This window comes from Triticum urartu, chromosome 7 (genome assembly GCF_003073215.2).
Source record: "Triticum urartu cultivar G1812 chromosome 7, Tu2.1, whole genome shotgun sequence".
Classification (NCBI taxonomy): domain Eukaryota; kingdom Viridiplantae; phylum Streptophyta; class Magnoliopsida; order Poales; family Poaceae; genus Triticum; species Triticum urartu.
The window spans coordinates 100410839-100432800 of record NC_053028.1 but is presented as its reverse complement, the minus strand read 5'-3'; the positions used below and the strand labels follow the sequence as shown (position 1 = coordinate 100432800).

General features: G+C 44.8%; 1 pseudogene; it reads right to left on the bottom strand.

The window, feature by feature from the left end:
- Positions 1 to 308: 308 nt before the first annotated feature.
- LOC125525472 lies at positions 309 to 925 on the bottom strand (annotated as a pseudogene).
- Positions 926 to 21962: the final 21037 nt, after the last annotated feature.

The window sequence follows — 21962 nt, the reverse complement described above, 5'->3', positions numbered from 1 at the left end:
AATAATTCCTTTTAGTCTGCATATAAGATTTGCCTGAAGTCAAACTTCATAAAGTTTGAGCATATTTATATTGAAAAATATTAACATGTACAATACTAAAGTCACAGAGTATAAAAATTAAGATTCATGCCGCATTTAATGTTATTGATTGCACATTGAGAATATTGATATTTTTTCTGTAAGTTGGTCAAACTTTACGTTGTTTTACTTCAAATAAATCTTATATACAGAGTAAAATATCTGGCGGGAGTATTTAATATTAGAAGTGCTAGCCCGTGCTGATGCACGGGTTGATGACTAGTAGATTATTAACTATCAAAGTCATATGGCCCTAGCAAGACATTGTTCAGGCCGCCCAGCTTGATCAACTCCTCGTTATCGTTGATAACTGTCTGGCTTTCCATGGGAAGCTCATGCCGGCAGTCGCTGACATGGTCAGTCGCCTTCTCCACACACTCGGGCAGTTCAAAGAACCACGGGCCGTCGGCGTCGCCCATGGAGACACGGAAGTCCCTGAGCATGGCGTCGCAGAGGCCGAGGGTACCGATAGCAGCATCGTAATCCACCTGGCAATACCTGAGGCCGAGCGCCTCCTCCGTACCTTTCTTGGCTTTCTGGAGTGCTTCCTTCACCTTGCCACCGGCAGCCGCCACGTGGATCTTGAGGATGTCAACGGCGACGAGCGACAGGTCGCGGAGGTCCTTGGACTCAGAGCTCCTTTTGTCGGACCGGAGAGTCTGCACGCAGAATTCCTGGGTGACGTTCAGGTGCTTGTTGCGGCAGCTGCTCGAAGCGTTCTTGCAGGTTTCTACCACGAGGTCTACCACCTTGACCTTGTCGTTGCGCCGCCGGCATGTGCGCGGATGCACACAAAAAGGAGCATGATTGCAACCAAGAAGGCAGCGGTCGCCCGTGTGGTTGCCATTGCTGCAAGGATAGCTGCAATTGTATTGTAGGCTTTGTAGCTGAGAGAGAGGTCAAGATGAATTGATAGTCAGATTTTGTAGTGCAAAGATGGAGGTGGTGTACGGTTCTTGTGACATCTATATAGTGCAGCAGCAGGTTCATAAATCCAATGCAGCTTAGTCACGGATATCCAAATAATTAGTATTTCAGACACTATATGCACAGATATGTGTTGGAAAAATGAGCAAATTACTACGAGATTTAATCCGAATAAATAGGAAATAGATCATGACAGCAATAGCAGAGATTAAACTAATCATACGAACTAGCATACTAGATGAACAGATCACATATAGGGCACATACTAGAAACATGAGTTCTACCACGATCTCGAACAAGAAGGATAGAATAACATACGGTGCCGCGGGTGCAGCACCGACGGCGTTGACGTTGTCGCCCATGTCGTTGAGGATGAGGTTGCCGAGGTCAAGGAAGAAGTCGTCGTTCGCGAAGTCGTCGCTGCCAGCAGTCGCGCGAGTGCGCTCCCCAAAAACCTGATCGCCCCTCTCCCATACAGAATCACGGGAGGCGGGGTTCTAGAGGCCTGCTGTCCCTTCTCCCGGTGCACGCCGAAAGGAGGGATCACTAGTAGAAAAAGGGTCAAACGTGAAGCACATTAGTGCCGGTTTGAATTAGAGCCGGCACTAATGTGTACATTAGTGCCGGTTCGTGGCGGCGATCAATAGTACCGGTTCGTGGCGAACCTTTAGTACCGGTTCATGCCACGAACCGGTACTAAAGAGGCTGCATCAGCCTGCGGTTAGGCTATGGCCCCACCATCACCATTTAGTGCCGGTTCTTACCACGAACCGGTACTAATGAGGTTATGGCAAGCTGTTTTTAGTCCCACCTCGCCAAGAGAGAGGCAGTATGAGCGGTTTATAAGCCGTGAGTGCACAGACAATGACGAAGAGTTGCAATGCTCACCTACATGTTGATTAGCTTCAAGCCTACGGAATAGCATAGATTGCACTGAGCTATGTGCAGTGCAGTCTACACTATTCCGAATGGCTTGAAGCAAATTAACCAGCATTGCACCTCTTTTTTATTTTTAATAACTTATTTAAACTCCGGACTTCTTTTGTGTTCAGTATGCAGCATTTAAAGCGATATCATCAATTTCCAACATGTTCTAACATCATTTATTGTTTTTCGGTCATTTACCTAATTGTTTAGAGAGCTAAATGACCGTGAAATTGAAAATCACTACAAAATGAATCCTGAAAATGTTGAAACTTGGCATGGTATCATCATATCACCCACATAGCATGCGCGAAAGAGTAGAGGGTCACGGCAAAAACTGGACGCACTTCGTGTACAAACTGGACAAACTCTTTCCGAGTATCAGGGTTTCGGAGTCCGGAGTGGGTACTAATGTGCATCCCACCAATCAGGAAGAATCACACGGATCGTGTGTTTCTTTCTAGCTCTTGCGAGTCATTGGATCAAGGGTGTGTTTCTTTCTAGCTCATGTGAGTCGTTGGATCGAAACTACCACAATCACTTTGTGAGCCAGACGACCCTATATATAGCTAGCCCACCTCTCGCCTTCCCTGCATAAGTCTTTCAGTTCATCGACTACATACATCTATCAGTTCATCGACTGCATACATCTACCAGTTCATCGACTGAATACAAATCATTCAGATTCGCCATCATACGTCCAACCGTGCATTTGATATGCATATATATGCATCACGAGCCACGGTTGGGCTGTATGATGGCGATACCGATTGGTTTGTTCTAGATCCGACATAAAATGTTTGATACAACTTCTTTTTTGTGACATAAGAGCTATCTCTCCTCCTATCTATTTTAGTTACACAACTACCTATTTGTGCCAAATTTTCACTTTTGCTGTTGCTCTTGCATCATAAGCATCCATGTTAACTGGACTTACAAGTAATGCAATTTAACCAAACTATCTTGTGATCTTCGCCAAAAGAGAGGCAGTATGAGCGGTTTATAAGCCGTGAGTGCACAGACAATGACGAAGAGTTGCAATGCTCACCTACATGTTGATTAGCTTCAAGCCTTGCGGAATAGCATGGATTGCACTGAGCTATGTGCAGTGCAGTCTACACTATTCCGAATGGCTTGAAGCAAATTAACCAGCATTGCACCTCTTTTTTATTTTTAATAACTTATTTAAACTCCAGACTTCTTTTGTGTTCAGTATGCAGCATTTAAAGCGGCGTCATCAATTTCCAACATGTTCTGACATCATTTGTTGTTTTTCGGTCATTTACCTAATTGTTTAGAGAGCTAAATGACCGTGAAATTGAAAATCACTACAAAATGAATCCTGAAAATGTTGAAACTTGGCATGGTATCATCATATCACCCGCATAGCATGCGTGAAAGAGTAGAGAGGGTCACGGCAAAAACTGGACGCACTTCGTGTACAAATTGGACAAACTCTTTCCGAGTATCAGGGTTTCGGACTATACAAAAATAAATAATGCAGAAAATAAAAAAACTATACAAAAAAATTACTCAAAAATAAATAGAAGAAAATAAATAATGTAGAAAAGAAAAAACTATATAAAAACTACTCAAAAATAAATAAAAGAAAATATGTAATGCAGAAAAGAAAAAACTATATAACAAATTTGTTGGTACACTGCCCTGTGGGTCTACCAGACCTAGGGTGTGCGCAAATGCAGGCCCAGAAGGGCCAGCAGACTCACAGGGCAGCGTGGCATAATTAATTAGGCCCAGAAGCCTGCTATATAGAGGAGTTCGAAGAGGTAGCCGCGGTTGGGTTTATAAACCAGTGCGGCTGCCCTTCGCCGGGCGAGGTGGGACTAAACTTTGGGGTGGCAGCGCAAGGCCTTTAGTACCGGTTGGTGGCTCCAACCGGTACTAAAGGCCCCCCCTTTAGTACCGGTTGGTGGCTCCAACCGGTACTAAAAGCCTTCGTTTCCCGCCGCTTGGCCTGGCGAAAATAGGCCTTTAGTACCGGTTGGAGCCACCAACCGGTACTAAAAGCCCATCCTATATATATAGCTCTTACGAAAATTTCAGTTTCATCCCCACTTCGTCTCCAACCTCCGCCGTGCGCGCCGCTCGATCCCGTCGTCGCCGCCCGTCGTCCGTCGTCATCGTCGCTGTCCCCACCGCCGCCCGTCGTCGTCGTCGTCTCGCGCTGCCGCCCCGAACGCCGCCGCCGTCCGTCACCATCGCCGCAGCCGTACGTCTCTCTCTCGCTCCCGCACACACATACACACACATACATACACACATACACACACACACCGGCGCCCCCGCCCCGTACGCCGGCGCCCCCGCTCGTACGTACGGGGCGGCGGCGTACGGGGCCGCACACACACACACATATACCACACACACGCATACACACACACATACACACATACGTACACACATATACGTATATATACACACACATGCCTACACACACATACACACACACATTTTTTTACTTATTTTCTGTTTTTTAGAAAAGTTAATTAGATGATCGAATGTTAGATTAATGTCGAATGTTAGATGAATTAGCTAGCTAGATAGAAAAATTGTCGAACTAGAGATTAGAACTAGTTGAATAATTAATATAACTAGTTTATTTTTAGTAAGAAAATTTAGGTATATGAGATTAGAACTAGTGGAATAATTAATATAACTAGTTTATTTTTAGTAAGAAAATTTAGGTATATGAGATTAGAACTAGTTGAATAATTAATATAACTAGTTTATTTTAGTAAGAAAATTTAGGTATATGAGATTTGATGATCTAATTAAAATATTATTTGTTAATGAGTTTTTCTGTTTATTTAATTTTTTATATATTTTGAGTTTATATAAATGTTAGATTAATGTCGAATGTTAGATGAATTAGATAGAAAAGTTAAATATATAGTAATGTCAATTGAATATATAGTTAGATATATTAATGTCAAATGTTAGATGAATATATATTTGGCTAGATATAGGTGTTTGATGTTTCACCTATATGAACATAGGAAATGTCATCTGACGACGAAAAAGATTTTATTTTGTGCGAACACTGTGAAGACCAGCGCGGCCTGTGCGACCAAAATTTCCTTGTTGATGGTAGGCGCTTCAGCATCAAGCTGGATGAGACATTCGAAGTTGATACAGTAAGTCACTTTGTCAATTATTATTTGAATGCAAAACTTATGCTTCATTTGCTTCAACTTATAATTTTAAATTTTCACTATTCTACTAGCGCATCCCCTGCCATGCAAGAATTTTTGTCTTGGATAAGATAGGTTTTAGTGCTATAGATGATATGGAGGTAAAGAGAGTTTACTTGAAGACGGAGCATGGGTATACTTTCAACGTCAAATTATATAATGGAGACACATACACCCATTTTGAATGCAAAACTTGGCAAGCACTATGCAAGGCTTATGCATTTGAGCCTGATATGGTTATCACCTTTGATATTCGTCCGGAAGATGATATTGAAGGTAATATAGACATCTGGGTCGATGTGCAAACGCCTCCAGTTCTACCATTTGGTGAGTTTTTCTCAACCATGCCTGCATATGTTTATGTCTTTCATACAGTTTATTCAAAAATAGTTGACAACTAATTTGTATTGTCAGCTTATTTCGGTTCAAGCAAACATGTCCGGCGCTTGGTAGACAGGACCTACTACTGCCCCGGGGCTCAACTAAACTGCGAGGAGATAAGTCATTATGTTTCATGGCTTGAGGATCTTAATACTGTCAAGACAAATTTTTTTCCTAAACTTAGAAATGTTAGTACTCAAAACGTGCGACCAATGGTGATCGTATTGAACTACGGTCACATCTATAATCAAAAGATGGTAAGATTTTAAATATTTGTCCTTAATTAGTGCATCTTTTGTATACATTATTTTTGAAGCTAAACTTTCATTGCTTAGTATATTAATTACTATACGATGTTGTTTAACAGGGACTTCCGATGACAGTTGTGCCTCAGTGGATCAAGACAAAAGGCCGCATGTCAATGGTTAGCTTACGACCAAGATTTCCTACATTGCACATGCGTGCATTCATGATTTCTGAAAGCGAAGAACGCTTAATAGTGAAAGATTGGAGCAAAATTGTTAACGATCGCAGAGAAGTACTAGGGGGCAGTAAGGTGAAGCGTAACCCAAGATTAGAAGACAGATTCATCTGCATGCTCCAGTATGATGAATCAGGAGAGCTATACATGTTCTATGCTATTCTACCTGAGAGGGAGCAGCAGGATCAGTAGCTACTAGTTCATGCTCTTAATTAGTACTTGTCTCATGTCCGTGTCCTGAACTTCGATCTTGGTGACGATTATGTTGAACTTGATGATATCTTTGCTTCTGTTACAAAGTGAATGTTTCCTCTTTAAGCTAGCCAGCGTTGATGATGATTAGATAGCTAGCGCGGTAATGACTATGATGATTAAATAGTGGTAATTAGACGACTACGATGATTTTTAGCTAGCTAGAGTTTATTTATTTATTAATATGCGATGATGATGATGACTACAACTCATTATAACGTAAAAAAATCCTAAATTAAATTGATAACACAAATTTAATTGAAAAATACAAAATAAAACAAAAACCCACAACCATTTAGTACCGGTTGGTGTTACCAACCGGTACTAAAGGGCTCCCGGCCCCCGGAGCTGGCTCGTGCCACGTGGTTCCCCTTTAGCACCGGTTCGTGCTGAACCGGTACTAAAGAGGGGGGGGCTTTAGTGCCGAAACGTTAGTGCCGGTTCCATAACCGGCACTAAAGGCCCTTACAAACCGGTACTAATGGCCCGTTTTCTACTAGTGATGGTGTGTGCCTGGCTTGACAATCCCGTTGTGGCGTATTAAAGTTTCCTATTTTTACTATTTAATATTTTCCTAATGCCTTTAGAATATTTATTTATATACTATTATCCTTTGTCCATCCCTTAATTGGAATCTTGATGCAACGTATAGTCCTCCGTGTGCAAACACATGTTTAGGCAGAGATAGGTCTAATTTTTTAATCTGCAGGTCTCACCTCCACTTATTTATTTTTAGTCACTATATGATTGAACTAATATATTAATTAAGGTAGTTTTCCATTGAATAACCATCCAGTTTATGTTTTTGTACCGCCCTGTATGCTGGCTGCTGTTGATGCCCACTCGATTGACTTATGGCCAAGTTACAAAATGATGATAGTATGTTATGAAGGTCAAATACAAAGGCGTAGTGTAAAGTTTTTGTGTGCTCCCTCCATTTTTTCTGGTCATGCGACCGGCATTGGCAGTGTTAACCTCCCTTACACCTATTAATTTTCAACAAACTCCCAAAGACATATTATGATTTAATAACCGATAAGAAAACATGTTTGATTGCATTCTACATATAAAATTTAAAAATGTCCAAATGTTCTCACTATTGGTTGCAGCATAAAAAAAAGCTTGAGGACTCAGATATCACATAATCTAGATTTGTGAAAGTTTGAAACCAATGAACTATTTCCACGAATGGTTACTTTGAGAGTTGTATAATAAGACCAACAGTGCTGGTGTAGATACCCATTGTGACGACAGCTACATGAGGTCGAGGACATAGGGGAGTAGTAACATTTTTGTACGTGAGATGTAGTAGTTTATTTGTTTTTTGTTTTGTTTTGAGGGACTGTGATCTAGAACATGAGATGTGGTAGTTTTTTTCCTTTTTTAGGACGTGAGATCTAGCAGTTTATTCTTTTAGTTGTTTTATAAAAGGACTTGGCGATACATATAAGGTAGATCCACCAGGTTTACATGTAGTAACGCCGAGAACTTCTAGTTTTTTGTTTTATTTAATTTATTTATAGGGACATGTTGAGATACACAAGGTGTGTGCGTACCCTTTTTTTTAACAACACGTACATGCTAAGGTTTATTTAAAGGGACATGTAGAAAGATATAAGGATAGCTCTTTTTTTAGATGGAGTGCACTTAGATCTAATCCATTAATTACATATTTTAAGTGTTGGGTCCGCCAAATCAATGGTCAGATGTTTCTAATTATTGTGGTAATGTGGTAATTTCTAGCTTATGTTTCTTTTTTCTGATTAACCCGTCAAGCACTTTTTATATATACTAGCAAACTTGTCCGTGCGTTGCAACGGGAGAAACAAATTTTCGCACAGCTCTAGTGAACCTTCCGTGTTTCCATTTTCTCTCTCTGTACCATCATCGATGGTGGTGACTTGTCCACCTTTTTATGATAAACATGGCCGGTCTCAAGGCTGTTAGCTTTGTCATCACACTCTAGCATGCCACGTCGTGGCTACCACGCGCAAAATTCAGAAAGTGGTAAATTGAAAAAAAAAACTTTGAGACCATCCCTACACCGACTTTTAGTTCTGCATGTCTTGCAATCGTGACATGCATCTTCATGTGGTTCAACAAAAATTATGTCTTAACATATGATTTGGTGCGTTTCCTTATTATTCACAACGCACTCCCCAAGCGCCGCCTTGCTGTTTCAGTTCGGCGAGTTCCTCATGGATAAAGCCACCAACTCGACCACGCTAGAGTGGCCTTATCATGCGCCAGCCGACCCCGCCAGGGTGTTCACCATGTGAGCTCTTCCTCGACCTCTTCAGTTGATTCCTCGTGTGACTCCTCTGCGCAAGCCGTCATGCGGCCTTGGCACCGCCACACACGCTTCATCGGTATAGTCCCTTGTCATCTTCGGGCGTAGCCCTAGATTGCTTAGGTGTGGATGTCATGGCGAATGGGTTTTAGGGGCGACTCAGAGCGACCAATTTTTCAGGGCGATCCTGCATATGCCTGCAAAACCAGAGGAAAGGAATCGAGTCGCGATGAAGAAGGTGGAATGGAGATGTGCAGGAGTGCCGTGTGCGATGGAATAGCGTAGTACAGAGCATGGCAAAAATTTATTTGATACCATTGTATCTCAGATATACCACATCAAAAAATCACTATCATAAGTCCTAGTCCGCTAATTAGATGTGGTGGGTCATCTTAAGTCGAACAAGCTCAGAGTAGGTCACCCAGTAGCTAATCCTCATTTGCTCGTAACCCAGAGAGCTCTGGACCTCGTGCATGTTGTAGATGGCAGCTCTGCATGCGGCGAAGTCCCTGTCTGCGTAGCACATGGACTCCAAGCCAGACACTCAGTTGATTGTGGATTACATGAATTGCAGGTTGTGGTAGTTTAGCGCAAGTGGGCAGACGAAAAAGTGGAGAAAGAGACATTTTTCTCGAAAAGAGGAGATACATTGCTATCAGATTCATGTTTTGTAACCACAAAAAGTTCTATATATCTCTTCTAATTCATGATGAAGATTGTATGCAGATGTCTAAAAATATTAGATTTATCTGACAGGAGAAAACATAAAAGAAGTATTTAGTTCTTCTAGACATATTAACAAACAGATAGAGAGGGTGAAATTATAACATAAGAATACACTACGTTCATAATTTAAATAAGGTTTCTGCGCATTAAATTGACATAACACGACCATTTGTCACAACAAAAACGAAATTCAGATTTCAGGTTGATGCACACTAATATTTTTGCAAGACATGGTGTTTTTGCTATATATGAGAGAGAGAGAAGCTTAGGTGAGGAGGAGGAACAGCCAACGCTGCGATAGAGAAGCTTCTGCGGCGTGAGAGGAAGAGCAGCACGCACCACAGCATCGATGGCCACAAGGAGAGACAGTGTTGGTCCTGCAGCCTCGGAGAGTGATGAAGCACCAGCAGCTCACCTCTAGTAGATGCTCATAAGAGAGGGAGATAATCGCACCAACACCGCGTGGGAGAGGACAGCTGCTGAGCGACACTTCGGAGATCATGCACCGCACGTGGACGGCAGTCGGAGGAAACACCAGAACAACAGGGACGGCACCGCTCTCTCCCTTTCCATCGCTCACGGCCTCCGACGTGCCAGCTCTTGTGGAACCCCTGCCCCATGTCGCTTCTAACCTCCCTGGTCGGGCGTTTGCGAGCAGATGGTCGGGGCGTGCCGCACGGTAGGCTCGCGGGCGGTGGTTATGCGCGGGTGGGTGGTGACGGCGGCTCGCAGGGGCAAGTGGTGGTGCACGGCGACATATGTAGTGCCGGCGGCCGTCGCGCAGAGTTTGAAACGGTGGGGCGCCTGATGGATAGCCTGGTCGCCGCGCCGGTACTAGGGAGGTGCGTAGGAGTAGGGCGCGCCACGGGCATGGAGAGATACGTTCGCTGGGAGAAAAAAAAGAGATTGATCGAGGCATAAAGAGATCGATCGTTCCCTGCGATCTGTTCGGTGGAAAAAAATTGATCGGGGCTTGAGGAAACAAGGGAGGGAATGCCTTCTTTTTTAGGATAGGAAAAAGAAGATTGATTTTCCGTAATTTGCTTTTTCAACTAATCTCTACTCCTACATGTTATTTTCCAGAAAAGAACTAATGTATTTGTGTGCAGGTCGGACTCCCCATACTGTAAGAAAAGAAGAAAGTCTTCATATACGTGGCAATGATAGGTTGTGTAGATGCTTTATATTTTCCGTAACGTTGTGTAGATCTATGTTTAAATCTCATCCGTCAATCTTTAAGGTTAACATAAAATCAATGGATATAAAAGGGCGACGTATGGAGAATTATGAAAGTCTCCGTCTTTTAATATTAGGTATAGATATAGATATAGAATAGATAGAAAATTAGCATGCATGGTTTTGCAATAATTCTTCATTTTGCTGTGATAATTGCAGATTTTTTTGGGACCCATCCGTATTTTTTTCTTCAAAGGCTTATAATAATGTCATGTGTCACTCGTTATGCAACCTATCTTTTAAATTGACTCTTGAAATCCCATTGTGAGTGTGTTATTCTGATGTATATATTGAAATTATTTATCTCTCCAGTTACGTCTATGCGTGAGTCTTTTCAAGCATGAAGAGCCGAAATCAATGTAAACAAATTGGTGGGGAGAAAGAATTAAATCGCTCGATCTCGAGCAAACAATCACCGGTTTAGCCAACATGCCACGACCAACTGGGTGTCAGTGTCAAACTGTCAGTAATATCATCCAGAACTTACTTGAAACTTCGGAACAGTTGACCAAGCTCTCCGTTTGGTTAGCTAGAAAATACAATCAACTTCGGAACAGTTGATTTGATTTTTCTTCAACCGTAGCAACAATTTTCTAGGCTAACCTTAAGAAAGCCGCCTCCTCCCTAAAAAAAGCTTAGGGTTTCTCTGCCCCCACCGGCGGTGGCGCCGGTCCACCTCATCTCCGGTAGGCTTAGGGCCATGGCAACACGGTGGATCCCGGCCCTTGTCCAGGGGAGGGCTCTATTTTAAGATGTTTCTTTGAGTTTTGTTAGGGTTCGTGTCCTACTCAGAAAGATGATACCACGGAGGCTCCCTGAAAATAGAATAAGGTTCTCTCTGCCTAGCCCCCGTCCGATGGTTTGTCTAGCATCGTCGGTGGTGTGTGTGAAGGTGTGTCTCCGACGGATTTATCCTTTGTGAATTTGCTCGAATCTGATCATAATTCATTTATGTTTGCGCTTCTTAAGGTTGGATTCTTTCGATCTGCGCTTCTCTTAATTGGCGTTAGTTGTAGTTCTGCTGCGCTAGTCTTGCGGGGCCTTAGCACGACGACTTCTTGGCTGTCTACTACAACAAGTTTTGTCTGGCTTCAGCGAGGGAGGGGCGATGACGGCAGCGCGCCTTTGGCTCCCTCAGTGCTTGTAGTCATCGCTAGGTGGTCTACGGATCTGGATGTAATTTTTATTATTTTTGGTTTCATTATACTATCATGATTGAAGATAGATAGATCGAAAGTTTTCTCAAAAAGAAGTTTTCTAGGCTAACGTTAACTCCGCTAACTGTTCTGTTATAGGAAATTCGGATCGAAGAACAAACATGGTAGGACGCATTTGGAATCTCTTTTATCATAGTGATACAATCAAGGGATTTGTTAATGGCGTCAATTAAAAAATTAGAAAAGGAGTGGCTATACCCATGTTGGATGCGGATCCGGCTTGCCTGCTCCCTCCCCATGCTCCAATCCGTGCTCCCACTTCATTCTACAGCTGTCTTTTTTTTTCTCATCTAATCATCTCCCCTCTGATTTTAAGGGGGTGGGGCCGGACCTTATTTTGTTCCAATCAAATAAGGCCACATATGCGAGAGCACGGATGGGCGCACACGCGGGGAGCAGGCAAGTCTCGTGCATTGGATGCACCCACGCTACACCCCCACTAGTAGAAAAGGGGGCAACGGTCCAGGCCGGGTCAACCCATTAGTCCTGGTTCAGTCTAGAACCGGGACAAATGGGGGCATTGGACCCGGTTCGTGAGCCCAGGGGGCCAGCCGGGCCACGTGGGCCATTGGTCCCGGTTCGTCAGGACCTTTTGATCCCGATTGGTGGGACGAACCGGGACCAATGGGCCTGGCTCCTGGCCCACCACCATTGGTCCCGGTTGGTGGCATGAGCCGGGACCAAAGGGGTGCCTTTAGTCCCGGTTCACACCAGGAACCGGGACCAATGAGGTGCCTATATATACCCTCGCCCGCGAGCAGAGCAATCCGGTGCTCTGTTTTTCTGGGCCGGCGAGGGGAGGGGTTTGTGGTGCTCTAGCTCACCTCCTATGCATATGAGGTGTTCGATGAAATGCCCGAGCCACACTAGTTAAGCTTTCTCCTCTCGAAGCTCGACCTCAAAGCTCCATTTTCCTCGAGATTTGTCTAGATTTAGCGGTCCGTCACGCCCCACCCCCGTATTCACCGCCGTCGATCACCCTCGCCGATCTCATCACCGACACCACCGTGGTGAGCCTCTTGTTCTTATCTTCTTTCTGAAAGGAAAAATATTCTTACTTGTATGTTTAGATAAATACATGTATCATTTTCTTACTTTTATTATTGCATCTTATATAGTGCGATGGTTTTGGTATCCCCCCCCATCGGCCCTCGTCCTGTCTATGATTCGGATGTGGTATATATATTAATCTTTATAACTATTGGTTCATTTATTTTTTATGAAAATTATGCGGACCAACATGACATAGATTTTATTTATCTAGGATGTATGTGAAGCGGAAATTCCAACCGACCCTATTGTCGAGAGGTTAAATTTAGTTGAAGAAGAAAACAATTTCTTGAATGAAAAAATAAAAAAAATTGAGGAGGAGAAGATGATATTGGAGTTGCATGTTGCGGATGTCGTCGATGATCACAAGATCAAGATGGATGAAATGCGCTTGAAGATTAGAAAGATTAGAAAATATGCCATTCATACCGAAGCTTGGTATCATTATGCCGTTGGATCAATTGTTACCTTGGTTGCGATTATGATCGCCTTTGTTTTCGCATTAAAATGTTTTACATAGTTTCAATGTATGGTTTAATTAATTAGATGGTCTGGAGAGCTATATGTTGTTAGATGAGAACTATATATGTACTTTGCTTTTAATGTGATGATGAACTTCTATTAATTTGGACACTTAATTATATATAATGCACGCAGATGAACCGACAATGGATGTACGGTGACAGACACACCTCCGAGTACATTAAGGGCGTGCATGAGTTTCTCGATGCGGCTGAGGCAAACAAGCAGAATGGTTTTATGTGTTATCCATGCCCTGATTGTGGGAATACGAAGTCTTACTCTGACCGGAAAATCCTTCACACCCACCTGCTTTACAAGGGTTTCATGCTACACTATAATGTTTGGACGAGGCACGGAGAAATAGGGGTTATGATGGAAGACGACGAAGAAGAAGAGTACGATGACAACTACGTGCCCCCTGAATACTGTGATGCTGCAACGGGGGGAGCTGGTGAAGATCAAAAGGAACCAGACGATGTGCCCAATGATGCTGCAACGGGTGAAGCTGCTGAAGATCAAGAGGAACCAGGCGATGTGCCCGATGATGATGATCCCCGCCGGGTCATTGTCGATGCAAGGACGCAATGCGAAAGTCAAAAGGAGAAGCTGAAGTTCGATCACATGTTAGAGGATCACAAAAAAGGGTTGTACCCCAATTGCGAAGATGGCAATACAAAGCTCGGTACCGTACTGGAATTGCTGCAGTGGAATGCAGAGAATGCTGTGCCTAACAAAGGATTTGAGAAGTTACTGAAAATATTGAAGAAGAAGCTTCCAAAGGATAATGAATTACCCGACAGTACATACGCAGCAAAGAAGGTCGTATGCCCTCTAGGATTGGAGGTGGAGAAGATACATGCATGCCCTAATGACTGCATCCTATACCGCGGTGCATACAAGGATCTGAACGCATGCCCGGTATGCGGTGCATTGCGGTATAAGATCAGACGAGATGACCCTGGTGATGTTCACGGCGAGCCCCGCAGGAAGAGGGTTCCTGCGAAGGTTATGTGGTATGCTCCTATAAAACCACGGTTGAAACGTCTGTTCAGAAACGGGAAGCATGCCAAGTCAATGCGATGGCACAATGAGGAACGTAAGAAAGACGGGAAGTTGAGAGCACCCGCTGACGGGTCGCAGTGGAGAAAAATCATGAGAAAGTACTGGGATGAGTTTGCAAAGGACCCAAGGAACGTATGGTTTGCTTTAAGCGCGGATGGCATTAATCCTTTCGGGGAGCAGAGCAGCAATCACAGCACCTGGCCCGTGACTCTATGTATGTATAACTTTCCTCCTTGGATGTGCATGAAACGGAAGTTCATTATGATGCCAGTTCTCATCCAAGGCCCTAAGCAACCCGGCAACGACATTGATGTGTACCTAAGGCCATTAGTTGAACAACTTTTACAGCTGTGGAATGGAAACAGTGTACGTACGTGGGATGAGCACAGACAAGAGGAATTTAACCTAAAGGCGTTGCTGTTCGTGACCATCAACGATTGGCCCGCTCTCAGTAACCTTTCAAGACAGACAAACAAAGGATACCACACATGCACACATTGTTTAGATGACACTGAAAGTGTATACCTGGACAAATGCAGGAAGAATGTGTACCTGGGCCATCGTCGATTTCTTCCGACCAACCATCAATGTCGAAAGAAAGGCAAGCATTTCAAAGGCGAGGCAGATCACTGGAAGAAGCCCGCCATGCGTACCGGTGACCACGTACTTGCTATGGTCAATGATTTACACGTAATCTTTGGAAAGGGTCCCGGCGCACTAGCTGTTCCGAATGACGCTGAGGGACACGCACCCATGTGGAAGGAGAAATCTATATTTTGGGACCTACCCTACTGGAAAGACCTAGGGGTCCGCTCTTCAATCGACGTGATGCACGTGACGAAGAACCTTTGCATGAACCTGCTAGGCTTCTTGGGCGTGTATGGAAAGACAAAAGATACACCTGAGGCACGGTTGGACCTGCAACGTTTGCACGAAAAAGACGGCATGCCTCCGAAGCAATATGAAGGTCCTGCCAGCTACGCTCTTACGAAAGAAGAGAAAGAAATCTTCTTTGAATGCCTGCTCAGTATGAAGGTCCTGACTGGCTTCTCGTCGAATATAAAGGGAATAATAAATATCCCAGAGAAAAAGTTTCAGAACCTAAAGTCTCATGACTGCCACGTGATTATGACGCAACTGCTTCCGGTTGCATTGAGGGGGCTTCTACCGGAAAACGTCCGATTAGCCATTGTGAAGCTATGTGCATTTCTCAATGCAATCTCTCAGAAGGTGATCGATCCAGAAATGGTACCAAGGCTAAGGAGTGATGTGGCGCAATGTCTTGTTAGTTTCGAGCTGGTGTTCCCACCATCCTTCTTCAATATCATGACGCATGTCCTAGTTCATCTAGTCGACGAGATTGTCATTCTGGGGCCCGTATTTCTACACAATATGTTCCCCTTTGAGAGGTTCATGGGAGTCCTAAAGAAATATGTCCGTAACCGCGCTAGGCCAGAAGGAAGCATCTCCATGGGCCATCAAACAGAGGATGTCATCGGGTTTTGTGTTGACTTCATTCCTGGCCTTAAGAAGATAGGTCTCCCTAAATCGCGGTATGAGGGGAGACTGACTGGAAAAGGCACGCTAGGAGCAGACTCAATAATATGCAGGGACAGGCATTCTTGGTCTCAAGCACACTACATAGTTCTACAGAACTCTACCTTGGTGACCCCGTATGTCGATGAACACAAGAACAGTCTGCGCTCCAAACACCCGGAGCAGTGCGACGACTGGATTACATGTGAACACATTAGGACTTTCAGCAGTTGGTTGGAAGCACATCTCAGAGGTGACAACACTGTTTGTGATGAGTTGTACTTGTTGTCCAGGGGACCATCTTTGACTGTATTGATTTACAAAGGATACGAGATAAATGGGAATACATTTTACACGATTGACCAAGATCAAAAGAGCACCGACCAAAACAGCGGTGTCCGCTTTGATGCAACAACCGAGAAGGGAAAGGACACATATTATGGCTACATAGTGGACATATGGGAATTTGACTACGGACAAGATTTTAAGGTCCCTTTGTTTAAGTGCAAATGGGTCAATCTGTCAGGAGGCGGGGTACATGTAGACCCATAGTACGGAATGACAAAAGTCGATCTGAAAAATCTTGGGTACACTGACGAACCGTTCGTCCTAGCGAATGATGTGGCACAGGTTATCTATGTGAAGGACATGTCTACCAGACCGAGAAAAAGAAAAGATAAGGAAACGAATACATCGTACGATGAGCCAAAGCGCCACATAGTTCTTTCAGGAAAAAGGGACATCCTGGGAGTGGAGGGCAAGACAGACATGTCTGAAGATTATGAAAGGTTTCATGAAATTCCTCCCTTCAATGTCAAGGCTGACCCAAGCATCTTGATAAACGATGAAGATTATCCATGGTTACGGCGCAATAAGCAAATGACACAAGCGAAGAAACAGTGAAGACTTTCTCCCACAACTATTATGATGATACCATGCCAAATTTGTAACAGACGAGTATGCTATGCCAGCTTTTTCAGAGTTCATTTGAAAACTATGAATTTAGGTCGAATTTTCTCTATAGGTGCATCTATGTTCATTTTTTTAGTAAAGTTAATCACAAACTTGTGATTCACACAAATTTCAAAGAATTCAAATTTTAACTATTCAAATTTGAAAACTAATGGCACTAACAGAAAGTTTATATTTTTTCTAAAACTAATGGCACTAACAAAAAGTTTATAATTTTGCTGACCTAAAAGCAAAAAGAATTAAAAAATAAAGCAAGAAAAAAAATAAAATAAATAAAGCAACAAAGAAAACAAAAAAACTAAAAAGTGTTTTCAAATTTGAAAACTAATGGCACTAACAGAAAGTTTATAATTTTTCTAAAACTAAAAGCTAAAAGAATTAAAAAATAAAGCAACAAACAAAAAAAAATGAATAATGCAGAAAACAAAATAAAAAAACTGAAAAAAAATTAAATATAGCAACAATAAGTATTTAGTTCTAAGTAGAAACAAAAAAAAACAAAAAAAGTGCCACCTACTGGGCCCCCACGGCCTGAATACGACTAGAAACCCTACCATGGGCCAGGATTCAAGCCCGCGGGAGGCCCAGTAGGCCCACAGGCACATATTGCAGTGTTAGGCCCGAAAGCCTGCTTTAGAGAAGTGCTCGAGAGGGATGGCGCACCGCACCTTATAAACAGGTGCGCCTCCCTCTCAACTAGCGAGGTGAGACTAAATATTTGGGTTCGGGGCAGCACAGGCCTTTGGTCCCGGTTGCTGGCACCAACCGGGGCTAAAGGGGGGCATTAGTCCCGGTTGGTGCTACGACCCGAGACTAATGCCACCCTTTGGTCCCGGTTGGTGCCACCAACCGGGACCAAAGGCCACCGCTTCCCGCCCTTTGGGCTGCTGAAAAGGGGCCTTTGGTCCCGGTTGGTGCCACCAACCGGGACGAAAGGGGAGCATTGGTCCCGGTTGGTGCCATGAACCGGGACCAAAGCCTTTTCTATATAAGCAAACACTTAGCAGTTTTCGACCAAATCACGCACTTCTCCCCCGACGCCCCCTGCTCCTCCTCGTCGCCGTCGCCGCCCGACGCCCCTGCTCCTCCTCGTCGCCGTCGCCGCCCGACGCTGTAAGGTTGCTCGCCTTCGCCGTCGCTGCCGCCACCGACGCCGTCAGGCTGATCGCCTTCGCCGTCGCCGCCGCCCCCTGTGAGCACATAGCCCCCTCCCGTCCCGCGCCTCTGCGCCCCTCTCCTGCGCGGCCGCCGTGCCGCCGCCCCTGTCGTGTGCCGCCCCTGCCCTGCGCTGGCGCCGCACGCTGCCCAGCCGTCCCTGCCCTACCCCACCGGCGCCACCGCTACCGCCATGCCCCTCTGCCCCGCCGGCGCCAACAATTTTTTATTAGTTTATTTTTTTCATATATATATAATGTATGTGTATGTATGTGGCTATATGTTTCTGTTCATATGTTGCAATATGTTTTTTTATTTTTATTAGTTTATTTTTTTGTTCATATGTGATGTGTGTGGCTATAATGTATATGTGTATGTGATGTATGTGGCTAGAATTTGCTAAATATATATGTTAAAAATGTTTTTTTGTTCATAGAAAGTTTTTTGTTCATATATAGGAAGTTACAATGTTAGAAAAGTTTTATATATGCAAAAGTTACAATTTTAGAAAAAGAAGGATAGGAAAGAAGAAAATAAGAAGAGGAAAGAAAGAAGAAGAGGAGAGGAAAAGAAGAGGAGAAATAAATAAGAAGAAGAAAAAAGAAGAAAAAGAAGAGGAGAAGAATTCTTCTTCTCCTCTTTTTTTTGTTCTTTTTTTTCTTCGATCTTCTCTTCTTCTTTTTTCTTCTTTTTTCTTCTTCTTCTTCTTCTTCTTCTTCTTAATTTTTATCGGGAACGAGGGTGTCGAGGATCGCCGAGGGGTCAAGGGTTCGAGGGGTCAAGGATCGCTCGGCACTAGGCAACCTCCCGACCCCTCGGCGATCCACTCGAACATGAGAGGACGAAGAGGATAAAAAAAGAAGAGGAAGAAGAAAAAAAAAGAGGAGAAGAAAGAATAGAGGAGTTCTGCTCCTCTATTCTTTCTTCTCCTCTTTTTCTTCTTCTTCTTCCTCTTTTTTTTATCGGGAACGAGGGTTGTCGAGGGACATAGATGTAGTGTCGTTGTTGTCGATATACCCCCTCCCGATTGGTTCAACACGTGGGGGGGGGTCGATATTACCCCCTCCTTGAAGCGTTCTTGAGGCCACCCCAAACCCTTGAAGCATTGTCGAGGCCACCCCAAACCCTAGAGAAGCAGCGTCGAGGCCACTAATTAATATATATGATTCCTTACTATGATTAGCTAGCTAGTTCTACGTTTTCCACTAATATATCCATTTGTCATGTTTGAATAATAATTGCCATGTTGTAAATATTTGTAGAAACTATGGACACCGCCCGAGACGAAGCAAACGAAGCGATGTTGAGGGACATAATCGCACAAGGAAGTGATGCCGTCTCGTTGTATCTCAACGACACCGATAGTCTGGAAGGAGAGGGTGAAGAAGCTGGCTCTGGTGACCTAATGCCGGTGCAAGAAGAAGAACGTGAGGACGGTTCCGGTGACCCAATGCCGGTGCAAGAAGGAGACCGTGATGACGGCTCCGGTGACCAAACCGAGTCCGGCCAGGTATATATATATTAGTTAAGCCTGTGCTGACTAGCTAATTGATGCATTCATTGTTTTGGTATGTACACATATTAATTAATTCTTTGCTCTTTTTTCTAGCCCTCCGGATCAAGCACAACTGAGGTAAAGAGACGAGGCCCGAATAAAAAGTTGAGCTCGGATGAAAGGTTTGAGATCATAGCAATCGCGCCCGACGGCCAACCTATTGAACCCATCCGAACAAAGAAGGCATTTGTTGCTCAGTGCGGGGTTCTGGTTAGGGACAAGATCCCGATCAGCATCCAGCAATGGTTCAAGCTGGCTACAGAAGACCCTGAGGTGTCTTACGTCAATGATATGCAGAAAAATGATCTTTGGACTGAGCTGAAGACAAATTTCACCCTACCGCCAGAGTATGATCCGGAGAAGCCAGTTAAAGAGCAATTAATCAAGTCTTTTTCTCTTAAGAGGATGGCAGACCTATTCAGGAGGTGGAAGAATGACCTGAATAGGTTTGTCGAGAAAAAAGAGACACCAGAATTCAAGGGCATATATGAGAAGATCAGAGATGACTGGCCTGCATTTGTGGCCTACAAGACATCGGAAAAGAGTAAGAAGATGTCGGCGACAAACAAGAAAAATGCTGCGAAGAAGAAGCTTCACCATCGCACGGGGTCAGGTGGCTACATCGTAGCCCGGCCTAAGTGGGCCAAGGCTGAGAATGATCTGGTTGAAAAAGAGATCGAAGCAGAGACAATGAGCTGGCCAGACCGTTGCCGGACTTGGTTCTTCGGGGCTGGCGGAACCTTGGACCCTGTAACAGGGAAGTGCATTTGGACAGACGAGCAGCTTGACATACCCTTGAAGAAGCTTCGGTACTATATCGCTACAGCGCAGAAAGGGACGTTCCTTCCAAACAGAGAGAACGTCGAGCTCACAAAGGCCCTCGGAAATCCTGAGCACCATGGACGGACACGAGGCACGCCAGGCTCCATTCCATGGAAGGCTGGGTTTCCAGACGCAGGCGGTTACAAAAGCCACGAGAGGAGGAAAAAAGTGCAGCAGACCGAACTCCAGGCGCTGCACGCAAGGGTACAAGCGATAGAGGAACGAGAAGCAAATCGCAGCAAACGACTTGCCAAAACTTCCCCTGAAGCTACCCCGCCATCTCAGTTAAGAAGCAGCGTGGCTTCCACCGAGCTGCTTCAGCCGCAGCTTGTCTTGACGTCTCCTGCCAGCTATCCCGTGGATGCTATCACGGAGGCTCAAAATTGCCACCTTATGACGCAATGGATTAATATGAAGGTCAAGGCGGCTGTTGGCTCTGTTTTTCCTAATGAACCCGCCGCAACTTTTCACTGCCGGTCGATTCCAGAAGGATATGCTAAGGTGATGGTGGATGAAATAAAGGAGGGATTTGAGGACCTCCAGCTTGACCACCCTACCAGAGAAGGGGAGACTCGGCTGGGTTCTTCTCTGAAGACTCCATGCCTATGGCGGAAGGAGCTCATCAACCTTCCGAACTGGACGCCTCCGCCTCCTCCTCCTCCTCCGGCGAGTCAGGGCACTCCGCCTCCTCCACCGCCTCCTCCTCCGGCGAGTGACGATCAGGGCCCTCGGCCAGCTCCTTCTCCGACGCGTGGCGGCACTCCACCTCCTTCTCCGCCTGCGCCGGCACGCGCGAGCAGCCAGCCTCCTCCTTTTCCGCCTCGCCAGCAAGGGCGGAAGAGACCCATCGCCGCTCCGGCAGCTGCTCCGGCGCGTCGTAGTCCTTATCCTCCGCCTCGTAAGCAAGTAAAGAAGACGGCCGCTCCGTCTGTTCGGCCGGCGTCTAGCAGTACAGCCAGAGGCGGGAGGACATACAGATTCGGTCCTTCTCTGAAGACTCCAGAGAAGTTACCATACGAGAGGACCCCGGAGGAGAACGCGAGGATCGCGCGAACCGAGGTGGATGACTGGTTTCAAGGGTTGAAAGCAAAGAGACATCCACCTCCGGAGGAGAAGGTAGATCCGGTGAAAGTGAAGCGCACTCTGGCTGCCCTGGCAAAACCACCCAAGTCTCCGCCGAAAGGCAACTATGAGCGCAATTGCAAAGACATGAGCCGAAGCAGAGCAGTCGGGAAGTACAATCAGTGATCAAAGGCTGAAAGAACGACGAGCAACTGGGAAACAAATTGCCCAGCTCGGCGAACAAGCGAAGCAATCGTGCCCCCCGCTCAAGGTGCCTAGTGTCGATCCGAGGATGGTGCCCGGTTATAGCAATCTTGACGATTACCTGCCCGACGAAGTACATTATGATCCCATGGATGTGCAGATACATAGATACGAGTACGGGAAGCCTCTCGTCAAAGATGAAAAATCTCTATCAATGATGATGCGAAGATTGCATGATTGGTACTTGAAAATCTGCAGAGAGTCTGGGGGGAGGAGTACTTTGTATGCGAGAGTTAAA